At 25.7% G+C, this 23741-nt stretch overlaps 1 long non-coding RNA gene across 1 annotated transcript; it reads left to right on the top strand.

Annotated features, from left to right (window-relative positions):
* Window positions 1–13382: 13382 nt before the first annotated feature.
* LOC136078946 (uncharacterized) lies at window positions 13383–13856 on the top strand. The gene is made up of 2 exons (XR_010637804.1): window positions 13383–13506; window positions 13582–13856. It is a non-coding gene; the product is annotated as an uncharacterized LOC136078946 (long non-coding RNA).
* Window positions 13857–23741: the final 9885 nt, after the last annotated feature.

Below are 23741 nucleotides of genomic sequence, written 5' to 3'. Positions count from 1 at the left end.
GCCGTAATTATGCAATTATTAGTACATATTTCTTCACTGAAATAAAAAATTACCTCATTTTTTTGGCACGTTTTCACAATTATTTTTTTATAACATTCTTAGTTATCAAAAATTCTTTAAGGATTTTCTCTTATTTTTCACAATGATTTGCTTAATTCAACATAATATACAAAATGACTACTGATGCGAATGTTTACGTTTCGCGTCAGAGCGACTTAATGTATGTATGTATGTATGTATGTATGTATGTATGTATGTATGTATGTATGTATGTATGTATGTATGTATGTATGTATGTATGTATGTATGTATGTATGTATGTATGTATGTATGTATGTATGTATGTATGTATGTATGTATGTATGTATGTATGTATGTATGTATGTATGTATGTATGTATGTATGTATGTATGTATGTATGTATGTATGTATGTATGTATGTATGTATGTATGTGTATGTATGTATGTATGTATGTAATTATGCATGTATGCTTTTGTTTGTAAATCAAACACAAAGAAAATGATATATTATGCTTTATTTATATATTGCCAAATCATAACTAGTTTTTAAAACAACATTTTAAAGTGTTTAACAAATTTATATCAAGTTCGAATTATATTTTTATTCATTTTTAAAGGTCAGGCCCATAAAACTAAAACACCAAGTTGTTTCCCCCGTGAAGAAAAAGATATTGATTTTATTATTGGTCTTATGTCAAATATTAAAAGACAAAATAATAAAATAGTCTTTACACAAAATGTGAATGCGACTTAGCTTTGTTTTAAAAGTAAGAGTATTGTGAAGTTTTTAAGTAAATGTTTAATTGGTGTCGTATTTTTTAAAATACGACACAAATTAAACATTTATTAAAATAACCAATCATATATTAATAGAAAATCACTTAACAAAAATTTTTTCCATTTGACACTGTGTTTCATCAACAAAGATTCATCAAAGATGAATTTCTGATGAATCTTTGTTGATGAAACACAGTGTCAAATGGAAAAAATTTTGTCAAGTGATTTCCTACTAATATATATATATATATATATATATATATATATATATATATATATATATATATATATATATATATATATATATATATATATATATATATATATATATTAAATTATTCTGAAGAAATCGGTTTATGAGTTCAAATGAAGAATATTATAGAGTATTAAAGAGTAAGCTATGTTAACATTTTTAAATTTTTTTCTTGTATTTTCAAAATATTTTTTCATTTTTGTTATTTTATTAAATTATTATTTTATGATGTTGTTTTATTGATGTAATTTCATTGATGTAATTTTATTAAATCTCTATGCTACCACATTATCTTAAAAGAACTGGTATATATTATTCATTCGAACTCAAAATCAGATATCTTCAGAATTACTTAAAAAATAATAATAACTCCTGTCAACTTTAAGCTGAACTTTCTTATCTTGCTAATTCCTATATATAAAACTATCGCCCATCTAAAGAAACTCGAAAAAAGCATGCAATTCTTAAAAATTTATATATATATATATATATATATATATATATATATATATATATATATATATATATATATATATATATATATATATATATTATATATTACGAATCCAAACTGTTTTTAATTTTAAACAAATTCTATATATGTACACGATTTTAATTTCTCTTTTTCCTGTTTATTATATTGCATATGTAAAAGATATTACTTTATTTTGATCACGATTAACTAAATAAGACGACTTTGTAATTACTAAAGATTAAAAAACATAATTAAAAAAAAAAAAAAATGTTTTTTTTGATTTTGTTTTTTTTTATTAGGTACTCTTTTTCTTCAGAATCAATAAAAGTTAAAAAAAATAACTTCGGTCACTTATAGGTTATTCAACAACTCGTCACTAAAAGATAAAAATAACAATTTGCAGAAACATTAGTTGTGAAAAAAGTTTGTAAACCATATATATATATATATATATATATATATATATATAAATATATATATATATATATATATATATATATATATATATATATATATATATATATATATATATATATATACATCTGTAGTGGCCTTCTTGGCCTTGAAGCGGTGAATAATAAAAAAAATATATATATATATATATATATGTAAATTTATATATATATATATATATAAATATATATATATATATATATATATATATATATATATATATATATATATATATATATATATATACATATACATATATATATATATTAGTATAAATCACTTAACAAAAATTTTTTCCATTTGACACTGTGTTTCATCAACAAAGATTCATCAGAAATGAATGATCAAATTAATAAAACTTCAATTTATACCAAAAAATAAATTACAGGAAGTTGCAAATGTCTTAACTACTGTAAATTTTCACACCTCTGTGGAATTTGCTGACACTATTATAAAAAGAATTCTTTAGAAATGATTACTTATGCTATTTTTTTAAAATGTTTATTTAAAAAGGGTAGTTAATGTAAATATTATTTGAACTCATTTATTTTTATAGTTTTTTACGAGAAACTTATTTTCGTGCCTACATTTAGAAATTAATTCCGATATTTTGTTTAACAAGCATTCTTGATTTGCATGTGTATTATTTCAAATCTTTCTATATATTTCTATAAATTTTTCTATATATTTTCTAAATATGGAAACTAATAATTTCACTTATTCGTTGAAAAATATACCTATACTAGATGAAAAAAGTTATACTATTTCTTTGATTGAAAAAGTTGAGCATTTTGATAAAAGAATTCGTTGGAAAGCCCATTTTTTCTTAAAACCAAATACAAAAACAGATGATACATTCAATAATAATGATAATTATGGATTTAAAACAAAAACTATCCCCTCTTTAATAACTGATTTAGAAATATTTGAAAATGACCTATTACATTTAATTAAAACAATAAAGTTTCACCCTATAAAAAACGATTTTCAAACAGAAATAAAGTTAGATATTAAAAAAATTAAATCAAACCCAAATATTTTGGTTTTTGCTGATAAAACAATTAATATTTACCAACTCACAACAGAAAACTATGAAAAAATTTTACGCGACAATATTACTAGTTCTTATGAAAAAGCCAGTAAAACTTTTGAAAAGGCAATTAATTTAGAAGCGCAAAGTATTGCTACAAAAATAAACCTTGATAATAGAATCGAATCAACTGCCCCTGCCCAAGCCTTCGTAACACTAAAAGACTATAAAAAGTGAGATTGGACATGTAAGCAAAATAAAATTGGACAAAATTAATAATATTCTTAGAAATAAATTAAATGTAAACCATATATATAGATATATATATATATATATATATATATATATATACATATATATATATATACATATATATATATATATATATATATATATATATATATATATATATATATATATATATATATATATATATATATATATATATATATTATATATTACGAATCCAAACTGTTTTTAATTTTAAACAAATTCTATATATGTACACGATTTTAATTTCTCTTTTTCCTGTTTATTATATTGCATATGTAAAAGATATTACTTTATTTTGATCACGATTAACTAAATAAGACGACTTTGTAATTACTAAAGATAAAAAAAAATAATTAAAAAAAAAAAAAAAATGTTTTTTTTGATTTTGTTTTTTTTTATTAGGTACTCTTTTTCTTCAGAATCAATAAAAGTTAAAAAAAATAACTTCGGTCACTTATAGGTTATTCAACAACTCGTCACTAAAAGATAAAAATAACAATTTGCAGAAACATTAGTTGTGAAAAAAGTTTGTAAACCATATATATATATATATATATATATATATATATATATATATATATATATATATATATATATATATATATATATATATATATATATATATATATATATATATATATATATATATATATATATATATATATATATACATCTGTAGTGGCCTTCTTGGCCTTGAAGCGGTGAATAATAAAAAAAATATATATATATATATATATATGTAAATTTATATATATATATATATATAAATATATATATATATATATATATATATATATATATATATATATATATATATATATATATATATATATATATATATATATATATATATACATATACATATATATATATATTAGTATAAATCACTTAACAAAAATTTTTTCCATTTGACACTGTGTTTCATCAACAAAGATTCATCAGAAATGAATGATCAAATTAATAAAACTTCAATTTATACCAAAAAATAAATTACAGGAAGTTGCAAATGTCTTAACTACTGTAAATTTTCACACCTTTGTGGAATTTGCTGACACTATTATAAAAAGAATTCTTTAGAAATGATTACTTATGCTATTTTTTTAAAATGTTTATTTAAAAAGGGTAGTTAATGTAAATATTATTTGAACTCATTTATTTTTATAGTTTTTTACGAGAAACTTATTTTCGTGCCTACATTTAGAAATTAATTCCGATATTTTGTTTAACAAGCATTCTTGATTTGCATGTGTATTATTTCAAATCTTTCTATATATTTCTATAAATTTTTCTATATATTTTCTAAATATGGAAACTAATAATTTCACTTATTCGTTGAAAAATATACCTATACTAGATGAAAAAAGTTATACTATTTCTTTGATTGAAAAAGTTGAGCATTTTGATAAAAGAATTCGTTGGAAAGCCCATTTTTTCTTAAAACCAAATACAAAAACAGATGATACATTCAATAATAATGATAATTATGGATTTAAAACAAAAACTATCCCCTCTTTAATAACTGATTTAGAAATATTTGAAAATGACCTATTACATTTAATTAAAACAATAAAGTTTCACCCTATAAAAAACGATTTTCAAACAGAAATAAAGTTAGATATTAAAAAAATTAAATCAAACCCAAATATTTTGGTTTTTGCTGATAAAACAATTAATATTTACCAACTCACAACAGAAAACTATGAAAAAATTTTACGCGACAATATTACTAGTTCTTATGAAAAAGCCAGTAAAACTTTTGAAAAGGCAATTAATTTAGAAGCGCAAAGTATTGCTACAAAAATAAACCTTGATAATAGAATCGAATCAACTGCCCCTGCCCAAGCCTTCGTAACACTAAAAGACTATAAAAAGTGAGATTGGACATGTAAGCAAAATAAAATTGGACAAAAATAATAATATTCTTAGAAATAAATTAAATGTAAACCATATATATAGATATATATATATATATATATATATATATATATACATATATATATATATACATATATATATATATATATATATATATATATATATATATATATATATATATATATATATATATATATATATATATATATATATATATATATATGGTTTACATTTAATTTATTTAAACAAGTCGATACATTATTAATGTATCGACTTGTTTCTCCGCGCAGCGGTCTTGTTCATCAAGGTTTGTGTTTCGGAGTTATAGAGTTGAGAGAGGGTTATAACCACTATTAAGTAGCCTCCTATCTGTAGTGGCCTTCTCGGCCTTGAGGAGGTGAATAAGAAAAAAAAAATATATATATATATATATATATAAATATATATATATATAAATATATATATATATATATATAAATATATATATATATAAATATATATATATATATATATATATATATGTGTGTGTGTGTGTGTGTGTGTGTGTGTGTGTGTGTGTGTGTGTGTGTGTGTGTGTGTGTGTGTGTGTGTGTGTATGTGTGTGTGTGTGTGTGTGTGTGTGTGTCTGTATATATATAACATATATGTTACTGTTACCCGCAGTACCAGGAATTATCTAAATGCTAATGTTTATTATATATATATATATATATATATATATATATATATATATATATATATATATATATATATATATATATATATATAATTTTTTTAAAAACTTCTTTTTATGGATTAACTTCTTTTTGTTAAAAATATATTCATTTTTACAATATTTCAAGGGAATATAGATACCCTCGTTATTAAGTATATTAAAAACCGTAATGAAAAATAATATTATACAAAACCGTCTAAATTTACAAAACAATGTTCTTTTTAAGAGCTTCTTTTTGAGAGTTTTTCAAGCGAGTTTTTTGTGACGTAAGAATTTGAACATGGTTTCCAAAATGAAGTCGTCACATAATCGCCATCATCCCGGTTAAGACCATTGTCGTGAAAGGTACTTTCGATGTGTTGTATTTCCAACGCTTCCCTAACTTTCCTATTAAAACTATTTATTTCTATTTTTAATGTATTGCGGCCATTCCAGTGGAAATTTCCTTGGCAAGTTTTGGAATGTTCAGCTACAGCTGAATTTTTCCCTTTACCTTGTTATGCACTTGTTTGATGCAATTATATCCGAGACGGTATCTTCAGTCCAGTTTCACCAACATAACATTTGCCACAAGAGCACTGCCAACCTAACCAATACATTAAACTATCTTGATGTTTCAGTTACCAACAATAAAACCGTTTGTTTTGTAAAAATAAATATATTTTTAACAATTTTTTTTTTTTTTTTTATTAAATTTTCCAATTTTGGTTACAATTAAATTCCGTAATATAATGCAAGATACTCTTATTCTTTCAAAAATAATCCAGTTATAAATATAAAAAAAAATCAAAGACAAAATAATAAGAGATAGTTATACAAAAATATATTAAAACGCGGGAAACTTTCAGAAGACCATTAAGTCTTATCATCAAGAACCGTTGTACTAGTTATGTTTTTACAATATTAAATTCCTATAATATTGTTAAAAGCAAAACTTAATTAACTAAGGTAAATAGTGTTAACACCAAAAACATTCAATATAAAAAGACAAGAACAAATAAAACAAACAGTCAAAGAAACAAAAACAAAACAAAGCAGTTTAAAAGAAATCATTGATAAGATTTTTATACTTTGAAATACTCTTTTTTATTAGTTTTTGAAAGCAATTTATATTGTTTACATCTTGTAAATTACTATATTTTGCTAAGATTTTATTCCAGATATGCGGAGCACGATACGTAATTTTAAATTGTTCTTGTTTAGTTTTGCACAATGGTTCAATTAAGCCTGTTGTGCGTAAAGTATACTTAATGTTAGGTTTTATTTCATAAAGATCATTAAAAGTTGAGGGGCATTAAAATTTACTTTTGTACATGAGACATAAAATTTTATAAACGTTTATCTCGTATAACGTAAAGATGTTCATAATTTCGAACAGTGGTTTTGCATGTTCGTTTTTATTTTTAAAATTTATTATTGTTAAGGCATGTTTTTGTTTTCGATAGAGTGCTTCAAGCTTGCTTTTAGATGTACTACACCACGCAATATTCGCGTAATTCAAGTAACTTTGTATAAAACTGAAATAGATTTGTTTTAGATGATGCTTATTAAGTAAACCCCGTGACTGATATAGAACGCCAATACCTTTTGATATTTTGATTCCAATATAGGCAATATGTTTATTCCAAGTAATATTTTCGTCAATGAGAACACCAAGAAATTTTGTGACTCTTTCGCGACTAACTTCTGTGTTTTCAATAACTAGTTTTGGAAAAGAAATAGGAATTTTTTTTTTTTTTAAAGGGTGCAATAATGAGAACTTTGATTTACTCGAATTAATAAAAAGTTTATTTGCATTGAACCATAGTGAAATTTTATCTAACTCGTTGTTCATTTGTACAAAGAGTTGAGGTATATCTTTTCCTGAAGTAAAAAAGTTACTGTCGTCAGCAAACATTATTGTTGATATATTTGTCGCTCTCCAGAGATCATTCACGTATATTAGGAAAAGTAGAATAGATCCTATATAGTATATTAGGCCCAAGAATAGATCCTTGGGGCACTCCACAAGAAATTAAAGATGAATTTGTTAGTTTTTTATTTCCGTTATATATGGACTGTGTACGTTTACTCGGGTAATCTGCTATCCACCTGCAGGGTACGCCTCTTATGCCGTACATCATAAGCTTTTTTATCATTATTTTATGATCAACTCTGTCAAAGGCCTTGGAGAGGTCAATAAACATGCCTAAAGTAAATTCTCCGTTTGCAAAAGAGTTTTTTATTTCATTAATTAAGTGAAGTATTGCATGTTCAGTTGAAGTGCTTTTCTGGAATCCAAACTGTTTTGAATAGAATAAGTCATTATTTTTAAAAAATGCATATAACCTATTGAACATAATTCGCTCAAAAATCTTAGAAAAAATGGAAAGTATAGATATTGGTCTATAGTTTCCAATATCCGTTTTATCGCCTGATTTATATATAGGTTTAACAAATAGAAGTTAATCCATAAAAAGAAGTTTTTAAAAAAATAATTTTTACAAATAAAATCTTTTAAAGATGTTAACATTTGAAAAAAAAAAAAAAAAATAAAAAAAAAAAATAAATAAATATATATATATATATATATATATATATATATATATATATATATATATACATATATATATACATATATATATATATATATATATAAACACTTTTAAAATGCATTTTACCAAATAGAGTGCTCAATGTTCTTAAAAAAACAGAGCAATTATTAATAAATAGATATCACTTGACAAAATTTTTTCTCATTTAACACTGTGTTTCATAAGTAAAGATTCTTCAGAAATGAATAATTAAATTAATAAAAACTACTTTATGCCAAAAATTAAAGTACATGAATTCGCAAATGTTTTAAAACAACTGTAAATTTTCACACATTTGTTGAATTTGCTGACACTTTTATAAAAAGATATCCTAGGAAGTGATTACCTACGCTTTTTTAGATAAATATCTTTTTGAAAAGAGGGACTAACTTTAAATATTATTTGATCTCATTTATTTTTATAGTTTTATAGGAGAAACGTATTTTGATGCCCGCATTTAGAAATTAATTTCAATTTTTTATTTAATAAATGTTCTTGATTTGCATGTGTAATTATTTCATATTTTTCCTGTAGGCACAGTGTACATTTTAGATTGCTTATGGTTGGTAAAACGTTTTTTTTCCATTTACCCTCTGTTATGCCAATATCTTGTTTATCAGGTACATTCTTAGAGGAAACAACACATTTGTATACCACATGTTTTGATAAACAACTTCCAATTATTGGACAATGGTTTTTTTGTTTACAATTATAATTTTCTGCAGTTTTTTCATATAGGATTTCTTTTTTGTTTAACATAAGCAACTTTGCCAATTTAATACAATAAACTTTATAAAATAAATTAGTTAAATGCATTTGCATTTAAAAATAAATGCAAATGCATTTAACTAATGGCATCGATTAATTTTAATTAAAAGAAAAAGGATGGCTGAAGAACTTTGACGAGACAAAGGGGATGAGATAGGGTTTAACAACGCGCTTTAAATGTGAAACCTTCTTCAACGTTTGAATTTGTTCACCACCAATTAGATAAATTTAAAAGGTGTAATGACTTTAGCAACCATATTTATATCTATACTATATTTCTTTTGATCCGTCAAATTTATATGAGGAAAATACAGATTTATTTAAAAGCTTATGTGAAATTTACAGTAGCAACAAAGTTGCTATTAAAAGGCGCATTTCTATTTTTAGGCAAGAAACAGATAATACCATGCATTCCAAATCTGTCTTTTCTACAAAACCTACATGAATCTTTTTTTTTACGTGGTAATGATGAGAGATATTTCAGTAGACTAAAGACTATAACAAATTATTTGCAATCAACAATGACATAGTGCACCCCTGCGACCATTAGGGTAAGTTTTGGTATAGTCCAAACTTTTTTTGCTGACTATTATTATTAGGTTTGAAAATGATGTTCTGGACTATTTTTAAAATTAAAAAACTAACTGCTAAGTATAAAAATTCCTGATTTATTGTTTTAAAATATTTTTGGAAAAAGTCACGTCTGATTTACGCAATTTTTTTTATAAAGAATTTAAAGTAAATCATAAAAATATCATTTTCATGATTAGTTTAACCGTAAACGGGAATTTAGGTTTTTAATTTGTGCTGGAAGATTTTTGCATTTGTAGGAAATAATCAAGTTTTAAATATTAAATTCAAAACCTGATGAATAAAAAGTGAGAGTTATTTTATCAGATTAGATCAAATTTGTTTTCATAAAATCTAATAAATGGTTTTCTTTTTTAGTTTTAAATTAATAATATCTATTTGGTAATTTTTTGTTTTGTCTAAAATTTATATACTTTAAAATATTTAATAGTATTTTTAGAAATCAGTTCAGTGAGAAATGGCAGAATATTTAAATATAGTATAGAACTGACAAAGTTTTAAAAATCATTCCCGTGATTGAAAAATTTAAATTACAAGAGCTTACATTTAATATAACTTGTAAAGTAAATCAAAAGTAGTCTATATAAAATAAGTAAATTTACTTATATTCTTCAATAACTTTGAGAGAGTCTAGTACAACAGTAATGCAAAAAATTAAAGTCTAGAATTCCGACAAAGCTGAAACACAGCAGTGAGAAGGCCCATATACCAATATCAGTAAAATATTTACTTTATTTATTATTAAAATATGATCTAAGAAATGACAATTTTATTTATCAACATTATTCGCATACAAATTTTGGAAGGTCCCTTATATCTTATCGCGGAGCTTATTTGTGGAACCAAATAGTTTTAAAAAATTTTTATTTTTCCCAAAATTGGAATTTTTCTTCTTTCAAAAACAAACTGAAAAAAGTTATTTTCTCAATAGAAAATATTTTCGAGTTCTGATCTCGTTTTTTTTTTTTTTTTTTAAAGCAATCATTATTATATATTTCAAAAACAAATAATATTTACATGTCTCCAGTTTATATAAATGTCCACCACAAATATTTACAATATCTAAAGAGCGTTAACAATGCTGTTTAACGCGTGCGCGTTTGACATTTTAACTCATGCGAATTAAAATAATAAATTCGTGGTTTATAATATAATGTGCTGGCTATTAACCCATGCATTTAAAAAATATACGCAAGTCTGTCGCACCACAGGGCTACTAGGGACTTGCTTGTCGTTGTCGTTGAAAATATATGTTATTTGTTGAAAATATATATCAACATATATTAGTAGTACTATGTAGTTGTAAGGAAACTCGCAGAAGACTAAGAAAAGTCTTTTCATCGAGAACCTTTAAAATACAAAACAAACTAAAAATTTAAAGAGTAAAGACACACATTAATTTTTTGAGGTCTACTGTTCAGAAAAAATTTAAATATGTATAGTTGCTAACATTTTTTATTTATTTATTTTTTTATATTTTATGTTTTATTTCTTTTTTATTTATTTTTATAGCTTAAATTGTTCTTTTTACATTTTATTATATTAATTGTTCTTTTATATTTAATACATATCAATAAAATTGGTTTTGTTAATTATGAGATCATTTAGTTTTTTCTTCAGGGCAATAAGATTATCCAATTTAGTAAGTTTTATACTTTGAGGTATTGTTTTGTTGTATAAATAGGGGCCACGGTATACAATTGAAAATCTCGAAAATTTTGTTTTTTTTATGGGCAATGTAAAGTTTCCGGTTCCTCGTGTGGTATATCTGTTGGCGTTGGTTTGAAAAAAGTTATTAGTAAAATGAGTTGGGACAAGTCCGAGCTTATATTTGAGCATAAATAAAACATTTTGGTAGATGTTAATTTGATAGATATTTAAAGCATTCAAGTTTTTAAGTAAAGGATCGGCATGAGTGAATTTATTTTTATTATAAATCAATCTTGATGCGTGTTTTTGGTGTGTATATAGAGAACTTAATTTAGATTTATTTGTACTTCCCTAGGAAATATTAGCATAAGTTAGATAACTTTGTATATAAGAAAAGTAGAGAACTTTCAGATTCTCCTGGGAAAGTATAGTTTTGACTTAGTAAAGTATGCCGATACTTTTTGATATTTTTGTATTTAATGTTTTTATATGGGGTTTCCGAGAAATCGTTTCGTCAATAATTATTCAAGAAATTTAATAGTTTCAGTTCTTTCGATGTTTATGTTATCAATTTTTAGTAATGGTAGCATGCTTGCTATTTTGTTTTTTTGTTGGTTGGAATGAAACAAGATGTATTTTGTTTTTTCTTGATTTAAATATAATTTATTTACTTTAAACCAAATGTTTAGACTCTCAAGGTCATCATTTGCAGGTTCAAAGAGATTTTCAATTGATGCTGATGAATAAAATAAATTTGTGTCATCAGCAAACATTATTGCATCGAGTTTTTTTAGTGATTGTGGAAGATCGTTAATATAAATTAAAAATAAAAGAGGACCAAGAATGGAACCTTGGGGAACTCCGCATTTTATTTTTAGTAAATTAGAATACTTATTATCGTTCGAAATAACACATTGTTCTCTGTTGCACAGATAACTTTTAAACCAATCTAGGCTAGTATTTTTTATTCCGTATTTTTCCATTTTTTTAAGTAAGATATCATGATTAATTGTGTCAAATGCTTTGGATAGGTCTATAAAAGTTCCTAATACAAATTGCTTTTTATTAAAAGAATCACTTATGCTATTAACTAAATCTAAAATTGCATGTTCTGTTGAGTGCTGTGCTTGAAAGCCGAATTGTTTTTTATTTAAGAACTTGTTTTGAATTAGGTATTCATATAATCTATTATAGATTATTCTTTCAAGTATTTTAGAAAAGGTTGGAAGTATTGAGATTGGTCTGTAATTGTTTATTAGAAATGTTTCACCGGTTTTAAAAATAGGTACAATTTTAGCTACTTTTAGTTTATCTGGTACAGTTCCTGTTATAATTGATGATTTAAATATTTCGAAAATAGGTTTGCGTATCTCCGAAAAGACATTGACGACGATATTACTGCAAATGTCATCTATACCTGGGGACTTGTTTGTTTTAAGAGAGTTTATTGGATTTTCAAGTTCATCAATTTATAGTTCTTTAAATATTAATTCGTTGTTGACACTAGTTAGATAAGTTTCAAATGAGTTGTTTGGACAATTGACTTTTGAAGCTAGATTTGGGCCTATGTTGACAAAAAAACTATTAAATTTTTCTGAAATTGCATTATTATTGTCATACTCTTTATTATCTATGACAATTTGAGCAGGTAAACTATTTATTTTGCAGGGTTTTATCCCAATTATTTCTTTCATGATATCCCAAGTTTTCTTAATATCACCATTTGTGTTTTTTATTTTATTTGAATAATAGTTTTTCTTTGAATTTTTTTAATTTTTTCAAACAAGTTTTTATACTGTTTGTAATCATTTAGGTTTGCCTCATTTCTATTTTTTAAGTATTTAATATAAAGTTTTTGTTTTTTTTTTGAGGATTTTTTAATACCTTTTGTAATCCATGGACATTTTAAATGTTTTTCAATTATAAATTTTACTTTAATTGGGAAGTGCATATTATAGCTTTTTAGGAAAATTTTTTCGAAGTTATTATAAGCAGAGTTAGTGTGCCCAAGATTGCATTCATGGTATACCTTATCCCACTCTTCTGCCGACAGTGAGTCTTTAAATTGTTGAATAGCAAATTTGTTGATTTTTCTTTTATAAGTTTTAATTTTACAACTATTATTAGATTTTATATCTTGCGTCAAGGAGAAGAAAATAGAAAAATGATCAGATATATCTGCCTTTATTATTCCTGCCTTTAGAGAAGTATCAAACAATGAATTAGTTAATATATTGTCTATTGCAGTGATTGAAGTTGGAGTTACTCGAGTTGGCTTGTTAATAATTGGGAAGATGTACTGTTGAAGCATTTCGTCAAAAAAAAGTTTAGTATTGGCATGTTTATCATATTGTAAACAATCTATGTTTATGTCTCCAATACAGAATATTTTTTTTTGCTCATTGTTGTTTTTTATAAAATTTGTTTTAAATGATTGGAAAATTTAAATAAATCACCTTCAGGTGGCCGGTAACATGTGGAGACCAGCATGTTTTTTGATTTGTTGCTAGTTATTTCAATTGTAAAAACCTCACTATCGGTATCTGAGATCGAAAGGTCATCTCTAATTTTGGTAACTTGATCATTCCTAATATAAGTTATAATTCCACCTCCCCTTTTGTTAGTTTTTCTTTCAGATGATAATAATTTGTAGTTAGGAATTTCTAAGTTTGAATTTATTCTGCATGATTCGTCAGAACACCATGTTTCTGTTAGGCATATCATACTGAATAGATAATCGCATTCGATAAGAAAATGTTTTACCTTATCCATGTTGTTATTTATACTTCTTATGTTAATGTGTATTACAGTAAAAATACTCTTTAACGTTTTTAGTTCACTTTTAAAAGTTTTTATTTCAAAAAAGGACGAACTAAAATTGTTTTCGTTAAAAAAATGCAAATCAGCGTCAGAAATATCATTAAGTAAAACATTTGCTGAATTGAAAACATTAAAGTGTAATTTTTCAAAATCTATTGTTAAGTTAGTCATTAATTAAAATCGTTAAAATAGCGCTTCGCTTAATAAAACTTCGCGCGTTTACTTTCTAAAATCTCTACAATAAAATATATCAAATTTAATAACTGCAAATTTACCTTCGTTTCGTAATCGTTTAACTTCTTCCCAAAGCTTCTTTCTTTCTAACATCGTTTCTTTTGCATAATCTTCATTAATATAAATACCGGTTCCTTTAAGTTTATTTACTGAGCTTAATATTTTATTTTTATCATGATAATTCAAAAGCTTTAAAACGATTGATCTTGGTGTTTTATTATCTTTAACTGCACCGACTCGGTGCGCTCGTTCCACAACTACTTCACTTAATATATTTAGCTTTGTTTTAAAGATGTCTTTTACAGCCTTCTCACAATCAGTCCAGTTTTCTTCAGGGTTTTCTTTTATGCCATCGATACGTAAGTTATTACGTCTCGAACGATTCTCTAAGTCAATAGATTTTTTTTTTAACATCAAAATTTCATTATCATATTTTGTTTTTATATGAATAAGTTCATCCTTAGCTTTTTCTTCTTGGAAATTTAAGCTGACTTTTATTTCTTCAACTTCATTTTCAACTCTTCTGATATTTAACTTGTTATTGTTTATTTCAGCGTCCATTTTGTCTAACCTTGCCGTTATTATTTTGAAATTCGAACTTATTATTGTAGTGAAGTTTTTTTCATGATCTTTGAGTAATCTCTCCGTTTCTGCTAGTATACTTCTTTTTTGTTCTTCTAGTTTACTTGTGATAATTTTTTCTATATTTTTAATATTTATTTCCATTCTTATTGTAAATAAAGTTATGCTCAAAAAAAGAATACGTTTTACTGCTAAGAATTTTTATTTTATATTTGATTTTATATTTAATTGTTTTGTTAAACGGTGTTTTATAATTGAGGTTATTTTATTTCTATGAAGGTTTTCTTAAACGGTATTTACTTTTTATTTTATATTTTTTTGAAATAATTGGTTTATAATTTTTGTATTGTTAAACGGTTTTCGGTGACAGTATCTTATGATCCTCTTCTAGTTTCCGTGTTCTTCATATATTATGTACCAACGACACTTTTACCAGAAAATATTGTTAAATGTACAAAAAAAAAAAAAAAAAAAAAAAAAAAATCTTTAGCCATATATTACGAAATTAAAAATGAAACGTTAAAATTACAATAAGAATTACGGTAGCGTGAATTCTAATGACTCCATGGAAAAAAAATTTTAAAAGTTTTGAATGTATAACGTGAAGTAAACGTGACGCAAACCAACCAGGATCAATCTTCGGTATCAAAAGAGGAAATAAGGAACTGATTTTTGTGCCTGCACTTCGATATTATTTCACTCCTTGTATTTAATAGGTTTTCTTCTTTATGCAACAAAATTTGGAACTTCTCGTTCAAACAAAGGCTACGAACTCTTGCTGTTGGGTTGTATGGTTTGCAATTTTTAACAATCTTCCATCTGACAAAAGATGTACAGTTTTTTTTCTTTTAATTTCCATACTTCTTTTGATAGCTCTGTATCATTCTTGTACCTAACTGCATTAAAAGATTTTAAGTGGTTTGAATACCGAACTTTAAAAGGTGTTTCGCTAACTCCAAAATACACTTTTTCTTTATATTCCGGATGTTTTGAATGGATGGTGGCCTGATAAACAATGCTGTTGGAAAGTCAATGGTTGTTCATTTGACATTTGGTTTTGTCAATGCAGTTGCATTTCATTTCATTAGTTTTTGCCTTCTTATGTAAAATGCTTTTATTGTGAGAGTTGATATTGGATTTTATAATTGGCATGCAGGAATAACTTATTTTCATTGCGTTTCTATTAAACATTTTACGAAGTCTGTGGTTAACAGCAAATTAGAGGTCGATGAAGTTCAAAAAACATTTGCACTGAAAGGAGGATTATACCAAATTATCTTGTGTTTATGGTTGCCGTTTATTAATTTTATACTTTGATGGTATGCAAGTTCGCAACTGTAACCCGATTTTTTCAAGGCTTCTTGATAAGGAGAAATACTTTCTTTAAAAATCAATTCACTTGACGATGCTGCTGATAATCTTAACTCAATAGTCTTAGGAATACTTTTTTTTACACTTGGTTGATGACTAGAAGTGTCCAATGAACAACCATTGCCTTTCCAAAAGCATTGTTTATCAGGCCACCGACCATTCAAACAATCCGGAATATAAAGAAAAAGTGTATTTTGGAGTTAGCGAAACACCTTTTAGTGTTCGGTATTCAAACCACTTAAAATCTTTTAATACAGTTTGATACAAGAATGATACAGAGCTATCAAAAGAAGTATGGAAATTAAAAGAAAAAAACTGTACATCTTTTGTCAGATGAAAAATTGTTAAAAAATGCAAACCATACAACCCAACAGCAAGAGTTTGTAGCCTTTGTTTGAACGAGAAGTTCCAAATTTTGATGTATAAAGGAGAAAATCTATTAAATACAAGGAGTGAAATAATATCGAAGTGCAGGCACAAAAATAAGTTCCTCATTTTCTCTTTTGATACCGAAGATCGATACTGGCTGGTTTACTTCACGTTTACGTCATGTTATACTTTCAAAACTTTTAAATTTTGTTTCCATGGAGTCATTAGAAACTCACGCCACCGTAATTCTAATTGTAATTTTAACGTTTAATTTTGTAATATATGGCTGATGATTGCCGTTAGGTATGAAACTTGAAAGTTTCATGCCTAACGGCAATCATCAGACGATTAAGAAAAAACTTTTATACAATAAAAGTTTTTTTTTAATTGTTTTTAAATATAATTATATATATATATATATATATATATATATATATATATATATATATATATATATATATATATATATATATATTTACCTTTTAGATTTTATGAATTTTGGCGACGGAGCATATCCTATAAAAAGATCTGAGGGAGAAAATGCAAAATTGTATCAAAACAGAAAATTATATTTTTCTTTGAACTGCAAAGTAGTTAACGGTTCTTCAAAAAAAGTTTTGTCTACTTGTATTCAATGGACTAGGTGTGTTTAAGAAACTCAAGTTTTCGACCAATTCAGCCATTAAACAGGTTTTAGAAGCTCATCAACACTTTCATGTAATAGGGGACAACTCCATATATTATCAGCACTGGTGTGACAGTGAAATGTTGTTTTGGAATTTGTTTTCAATATATTTTACAAATAAAACTAAAAATATTTTATAGACATTATTGTATCTACCTTTGCATCACAACATTGCCATTCTACAAAATGATCTTTGAGTATACGATGAAATGTAAAGCTATAATGAGGAAAATGGTTCCAAAGCATCTACGAGAGGTTTTGTAGTATAAATTAAAATAGTGAGTCAATTCTTTTTATAAACATAAATAATCAAAAATATTAACAAAGAAATTAATTACTTTAAAATAACAAAAATTAAAAAAGAGTTTTTATTTATATTTGAACAAATATAAATAGTTCAATGAAGTTTTTCCTGCAATAACCAGTTTTTCAGATTGATTTGAAAAACACAACTCCAACGAGACATTTATTTATAAACCTCGCCATTCTTCCGCTTTTTTTACAAAGCTGAGTCTCATCCATATTTTGTGCGTAAGTTAGTTCATTATTATTCTTTCCGAATTCCCCAATAAGACCAATAATAAAATCAATTTCATTTTCATCTTCGGGAAAACAACTTGGTTTTGGAGCAAAACGACCACATCTTTAAAAAAATAATTGAAAATATTACTCAAACTTGGTACTTTTCATTAAAGCACTATGAAGCATAATTTTAAACAATGAAATGGCAAAATATAAACAACGTATAATATATAGTTTCCTTGTGTAGAACTCACATATAAATGCAAACATACATGCATTCATACATATACACATACATTCATAAATACATACATTCAAACATGCAAACTATGCCACTGTCATGTATGAAACATTTTTTTTTTTTTTTTTTTTTTTGTTATTCACCTCCTCAAGGCCGAGAAGGCCACTACAGACGAGGAGGTTACTTAATAGTGGTTATAACCCTCTCTCAACTCTATAACTCCGAAACACGAACCTTGACGAACAAGGCCGCTGCGCGGAGAAACAAGTTGAGCGCGGTACTACTAGGGACGTGGTGGGGATCGAACTCGGAACCTCTCGCTTATGAAGCGAGCGCTTTACCACTACACCACTACCGCATTACCACTACATCATTTGGCTTAGCGTGCAGTTTATACATTGTATATATATTAATTAAATGCCGCAAAAAAAATTTTTAAAAATCGTCAAACTTTTAGGGAAATACAAAAAAAAAAAATTTCAATTTTCACAGTGGTTACTTAAAGTCCGGAAATAACAAATTCTGATCGTTTAAAAGTAATGATATTTAAAAATTTAAAGAAAACAACAGCGTTTTATGGTTGATGAAAAAAAATATTTATCAAACTATTACGTATGCTAATTGTTATTAAATGGATACAAAAAATGTAAACACTTAAAAAAAAATTATTTTGCTCATTATGTATGTTATATTATGTTCGCTATATTTTTTATCTATGGTGCAGCTGTTATGTATAAAATAAAAATAATAGTTGTATCATGCTTTTAATTGGATAAATAAAGTTATAATTTGCTTATATATAATATTAATTTAATTTGGACTGGTAACTAATTAATAATTACCTCAATAACTAAATAATACATTATGAATTGTTTTATATAATGTTTCTATGTGGAATTATAGCATTATTATTTATTTATAAAATGTTTAAATTTCCAAAATATTGGAAACTTTATTTTTTAATTAAGTAATAAACTCATATTGTGATATCAACATGAGCTCAAAAAAGGCTTATAAGTTCTGCAAAGTTTTAAACAATATTTAGTTGAAAAGATTTAGTAGAAAACCCTATAACTTACGCGTGAGCGATTTGTCAACTTACAAACAGCTTATTCATCATGGTTACAAGTTTGAGAAAGATTTATTTGAAGGGAAAAAAATTAACTTTTGACTTGAAATTTGACGTGACAAAAGTCAGTTTTTTTAACCTTTGATAAAAGATAACCCATTGAAAAATAAAATTTCCAAAACATTGTAAGCAGTGTCCATTTACCTAGTATAAGAAGAAACTGGAAATGTTGTTTGATCTGCTTGTCAATGTGATATTCTAATTATTAATGATTGTAAATGTATACAAATTAAAATAAAGTATAAAATAATTTTATAACACTTTTTTTAAATGTTAAGTAATAAGAATTTTGAATGTTTAATTAGAAATCCAGTACCTCCCCAGCCCCCTCCCCACCACCATTTTCTTCTAAGGTTTGCAAAAGCCTTTCCAAAAAATATTTTTAAAACTATTTTGATTTGATAGTTAAACAATAAAGTGAGTGCTCAATGAAACATTGTTTGTCACTGTGAGAAAAGTAAAGAGTAATACATATAACTTTTTTTTATTAGTATTATTATGCATTTACAAACACATTTCACAAAAATGGTAGATTAAGTAAAAGAAAAAAGCATCAATTGCTTATCTCTAATCATTTGACCAAGACTTTATATTTTATCGACTTGTCACTTTAAATTAAAATACTTTAAATTTTATAATATCTTTCTTGCTTTTGGTCCCTGTTATGATAAGAGAATATTAAAGGACAAGCGATCCAAGATAGGATCAAAAAGAAGTTGGAATTTAGGCAGTGTGCACCAAGTACTGGGAACATGGGTTGTATAATTGTTCATTAGAGAGAAAAAAGAAGCTACTATAAAGCAAATTAGACAAAAGTCGTCAAGCAACATCAGAAGTTGGTTCAAATGAAATTTTTAGTGTTTAAGAGAAAATTGTTAATGAACAACAATACCAGACTTAACTAATAAACCCAAGGCTTATGATATGAAGTTAGCAATGTTACTACAACTGCGTTAGCTAATGCAGATATTAAAATAATGAGAGAGGCTTGTAACCACAGCTTATTAGCCTCCTCAAATTCATGATCTTTGGGGAGGTGAAATAAAATTAAAAAAAAAATTGTGAAAAAACGAGAGTGAATAAATCAATTGATACAAAATTGTTACCGTCAAGAAGTTATATAATTAAAAGTAATTAGTGTAGATGGAAAAAAAGACAAACACTTATTAGTTTATGAAATAAACTACAAGAGTAGTATTTATTAGTAACTACAAGAATTAGTTTATGAAATGAACTATAAGACAATGAAATACAAGAGTAATGTGGCGTCAAACTGTGTCAAACCTGCCTTGTGTCAAACTATCAAAAGATCATCTTACTTTTGCTTGTATCATTTTTACTTGTAATACTTTTACTTGTAGTCATTTTTCTGGTCAATGCATGTTCTTTTCAGCAGTTGTTCTATAATCAGGATAACAGAGTTTAAAAGAATGTATTGAAAAGTCTCAAGGGTAACACTTTTACTGATGCTATGGAGAAAACTTCCTTTATGCAATGCTACTAGATGATGAAGCTGTAATTGATTGTACTCTTAATCAAATTATGTATCCAAATCCAAAGTATCCAGAAAAAGTGATTCAAATTTCAGGCTCAAAATCAAAACTAAGGAAGTTAAGCCCTTGCTTTTTAAAGCTGAGGTTTGGTCCAACTTAATTGAGGTTTTCTCAATATAGGTTGAGTCTTTGAGTTTTTGTTTCTTTAAATGAGTTACTACAAGCTATTCAAACTGGTAATAAACTCTCTCATACAGATCTGCCAAACAATTCCTATAAAAGGTAGAAAGAGTTGTAAAACTCATATATAAAGCCTCTAACTTTTTTTACGATCTTCTGAAAAGACATTTTTTTTGGCTAAAAACCAAATTAGAACCAAAAACAAGAGAAATGCAAAAATATTAGTAATATATGTATACTTTCTTCAGACTAATATTACAAACTTGTATGTTACAAATATTGGAATCAAAAATTATTTTTTGAAGACTTTGACAAATTAAAAAAAGACCATAAAAAGTTAATTTAAGAAATGTTAAATATTTTCAATAATAAAGACCTCAATAAAAAGAAAAATAAGTTTTTAAACAAAAACCGTTGAAGTTGTTGTGTTGAATATATATGTACCTGCGTATGCTAAAAAGCCCCAGCCAGCGCCAAAGAGAACAGTTGTTAAATGTGTGTGTTTATTTATTTTATCAATTTAAAAAAAAAGTTAGCGCTCACTCACATTTGCAAAAGAAGGTACATTTCGCTGATTGGTTCTAAAGAAACTCATTGTTTAGGGAAAAGGGTGTGTCATACACCTTTTCTTACAACCCTGGCCCCAACTATTTTTAAACAAATTATAAAGGGATTTTTGTGAACATTTGACATATAAACTTCGAAATTGCTTCATAACTAAGTATTTTGAAAAATACTTAACTCTTAATATTATTACTAAAAACTTATTATTTGAGAAAAAACACAAATATATGAAAACTTTAGAGTAATTTCCCTAAATGATTATTACTCCAAATTGTCTTATTTTTTTGGATTAATGTCATTACTTTGAGTAATGGGCACATTACTCAAAGCGAGCCAATGTATTTAGAAAAAAAAGTGTTTTTAGGCAGCGGCTTAATACATACATACATACATACATACATACATACATACATACATACATACATACATACATACATACATACATACATACATACATACATACATACATACATACATACATACATACATACATACATACATACATACATACATACATACATACATACATACATACATACATACATACATACATACATACATACATACATACATACATACATACATACATACATACATACATACATACATACATACATACATACATACATACATACATACATACATACATACATACATACATACATACATACATACATACATACATACATACATACATACATACATACATACATACATACATACATACATACATACATACATACAAAAAGTAATAAATTCGAAAAACCAAGAACATTTAAAATTGAAAATAAAAAGTTTCAAAAACAAATTAGAGAGGGCTGTAAATATTCAAAATTTAATACTCTGCTCAATACGGTGCACTATGTCGTAATTCTATACAAATGGGTGGCCAAAAATAGTTTTGAAGAAAGTAATAACTTATATTTCATTTTTTTTATCTTAATGTCATTTAAACTGATTTATTAATTTACTTAGTTCAAACACCTGGACGGCGCTGCGTTTTGACCCAATTTTAAGAGTTTTTTATAAAAGTACAAATTTCAAATTTTTATTTTTATTTTTTTTTAATTAAATTTAATGAAGGAAAAATTTTTAAAACTTATTTGGCCCTAATGTCCGTTTTTTTTAGGGACAACTCCGAACAACTAGCCGCGCCACTGATTATATTATTTATTATTAATTATATTGTTTCGTTGGAGCTGGTAACTTGTAAACATTATCCTCACAGACCTAATTTGTAAACTGTGTAGGCCATAAATATCTAAGAAGACACTTGTAATTCTACAAAAGAGTACAAATTTGTTTTAATTTTTAAAAAGAGAATATTTAAAAAACTTTCTTCAAAGTGATAATTTTTCATAATTTTTACTTTTAATATAACTACATTTATTTTACACAGCAATGCTTAATGACGTGTAAAATAAATATAGCAATCTTTTCCACTTCTAAAATTAAAAACTCTTAACTTTTTTTGGAAGTTTGAACACAACTTTCTTCGTTCGTCTAGATTTCAGGGAGAACTAATAAGAGGATTGGATGATCTCATTGCCCGGTAATAGACGTCTTTAAAATTTGCTTGTCTTGAACATTTACGAGTATGTAGTTCACGATGTCGTCTATAATATTTGTTTTGGCATTCAGATGCTTCCTCGGCTAAAACTCCAAAGGGAACTGGCGAGTTTATCATTATTTCTGCTCCATGTGCAAGAACTTTGTGAACTGTTGACGGCATTTTATACCAATCATACAGATCTAAATATCGACGGTATACTGTTTTACTGTATATCTCAAATAACTCTGGACTCAATGTTTGCTGACAACTTATTGCAATTAAGATATTTTAGAAAATTTTAATAATTATTTTATCAATCCTTAATATTTTGCTTAGTTCTTTTGGTTCTTTCACTTAGTTTGTTACTGACATCCAAATATTCCATTATTTCTTTTTTGCCTCATTTTTACAATTCATTCAGTGGTATGATTCATAAGTGCTTGTAAGTCTAGTTTGACTCTTAAATTACTGACTTCCAAGTGATTATCCTGTGGACCACGCAACTTAAATACTTTTTCAACAGTTGAATAAGATGGATATCTTAT

The sequence above is a fragment of the Hydra vulgaris genome, chromosome 04 (genome assembly GCF_038396675.1).
Source record: "Hydra vulgaris chromosome 04, alternate assembly HydraT2T_AEP".
Classification (NCBI taxonomy): domain Eukaryota; kingdom Metazoa; phylum Cnidaria; class Hydrozoa; order Anthoathecata; family Hydridae; genus Hydra; species Hydra vulgaris.
Note: the sequence above shows the minus strand (reverse complement) of the source record. Positions and strands in the feature narration are given on the sequence as shown.